Raw genomic sequence first — 2,314 nt, forward strand, 5'->3', positions numbered from 1 at the left:
TATGGATTGCATCTCAATGTAAAGAAAACAAAAATCCTCATCACTGGACCAATAAACAACATTCTTAACAATGGAGAAAAGATTGAAGTTGCCAAGGATTTTTTTTTTTTTTCTTAGATCAACCATCAACACTCATGGAATGAGCAGTCAAGAAATCAATAAACGCATTGCATTGGGCAAATCTACTGCACAAGACCTTTTTAAAGCTTTCAAGAGCAAAGATGTCAGCTTGAGAATTAAGGTGCGCCTGACCCAAGCCATGATATTTTAAATAATCACATATGCATGTGAAAGTTTTACAGTGAATAAGGAAGATCTTATAATAATTGATACATTTGTCTTATAGTGTTGGAGGAGAATATTGGAAGTATCATGGGCTGTCAAAAGAACAAACAGATCTGTGTTGGAAGAGTACAGCCAGATTGCTCCTTAGAGGCCAGGATGGTCAAACTTCATCTCTCATACTTCAGACATATTGTCAGGAGGGACCAGTAACTAAAGAAGGATATCATGTTTGGAAAGGTGCAGGTCGAAGAAAAAGAGGAATACCCCCAGTGAGATGAATTGGCAAAGTGGCAGCATCAATGGGCTCAAGCATGACAACAAAAGTGAAGTTGGCCCAGGACCAGGCAGTGTTTCATTCTGTTGCACATAGGGTCACTGTGAGTTGGTACTGATTCGATATAACAGGAATATAACAGGGAAAATTTACAAACTTTTGAAGATGATGGTAGTAAAGTTTTTGTTTGTTTTCATAGAGGGGGAATGGAGCAGTAAATATGTAAAGACAAGCTTGTGGTTTTGGATTGAACTTAAGGTGTCCTTGGAAAAACAGCTTAAGACAGTAAGTGATCATGTTAATTTACAGTAAAACAAACTTGAAATGTGTTTTCTAAGAACATTACAAAAGAGGGAAGAAGAGGAAAGGGAAGTTCAAGGCATTGTTATTTGAAAGCTTTAATAATTTTCTAATCACAAGGAATATTTTTCCATTATATGTTTTATCTGGTATATAATTTATCTAAAATATAATACAAATGAAGGGACATGGTAAAGTAAACTTCAACAAATACGCATTTCTACTTTTACCTTTAAAATGTCATTATATATGATATACTTTATTTTAAAAGTTCTTTATATGAGTGCATTTGTAGTTTTGAAGTGCCCGTTGAGTTGGTTCTAGATTCTAGATAATTTATAAATACTAATGCTTAGAAATCATTAATGCTTAACTTGAAAGTTTGACAAAATGATTAAGACACAAATCTTAAAATATTTATTCCACATCAGTTTGTCAATATATTAGATTAATCAAAAGAACTAGACTTTGTATTTATAAAATGAATATAAACTATCAGAAACTTATAAAGTGCCTTAAGTTGATTCCAATTCATGCTGACCCTGTATATGGTTTCCAAGGAGCAGCTGATGAGCTTGAACCGCTGACCTTCTGGTTCAAACCCACCATGCAGTCCAGCACATTAACCCACAGCACCACACCAGGACTAATAAACTTAGGTTATATATATCTCTCCTAGCTTCAGGTGTGGCACTATAGGATAAGCATTGCAAAAGAACTAATTTGCTCTTTTTCAGTAAAGCATATTTGAATTATCTTCAGCAAAATTTTACTTGCATAAGATTTTAATGGTATTATTATATGATTTCACATTTTGTTAAGTCACCTTTCTTTGGAATGCATACAAATATAGATCTCTTTCAATTAGTTCACCAGGTAGCTGTCTTTCAAATTTCTTAGAATAGATTAGTGAGCACCTCCGGCTCTGCATCAGTTTGGTGAAATATTTCAATTTGTATTCCATCAATTCCTGGAGTCTTATTATTCACCAATGTCTTCCTTCAAAAACCAAAATTTCTTGTTCATATGCTACGTCTTGAAATGGCTGAGCATTCACCAATTCTTTTGGTACACTGACTATGTATTCCTTCCATCTTCTTTTGGTGCTTTTTATAAAATTCAATATTTTGCCCATGGAATTCTTCATAGTGCCAACTCAGGCTTGACTTTTTTCCTTCAGTTCTTTCTGCTTGAGAAACACTGAGCATGTTCTTCTTATTTTCCTGAACTGCCCGTTAAAATGTTCAGTTGAGATCTTTTACATTCTAACTTTTTCCAGGTCCTTTAGCTTCTCTACACTCAAAAGCAAATTTAAGAGTCTCTTCTAACATCCATTTTTGAGTGTTTTTTCTTTCCTGTGCTTTTAATCACCTTTCAGTTCCTTCATGTATGTTGTTCTGGATGCCATTTCATAACTCTTCTGTTGTTGTTGTTGTTGTTAGGTGCCATCGAGTC

At 34.3% G+C, this 2,314-nt stretch overlaps 1 protein-coding gene and 1 pseudogene across 2 annotated transcripts in view; both read right to left on the bottom strand.

Annotated features, from left to right (window-relative positions):
* The window catches only part of LOC102836460, a 3,461-nt pseudogene extending 2,384 nt beyond the window's left edge, over positions 1 to 1,077 (bottom strand).
* KLHL1 (kelch-like family member 1) overlaps positions 1 to 2,314 on the bottom strand; it is a 514,835-nt gene that overhangs the window by 334,335 nt on the left and 178,186 nt on the right. The gene's annotated exons all lie outside the window — the stretch shown is intronic.

Source organism: Chrysochloris asiatica, unplaced genomic scaffold (assembly GCF_000296735.1).
Source record: "Chrysochloris asiatica unplaced genomic scaffold, ChrAsi1.0 scaffold00063, whole genome shotgun sequence".
NCBI lineage: Eukaryota > Metazoa > Chordata > Mammalia > Afrosoricida > Chrysochloridae > Chrysochloris > Chrysochloris asiatica.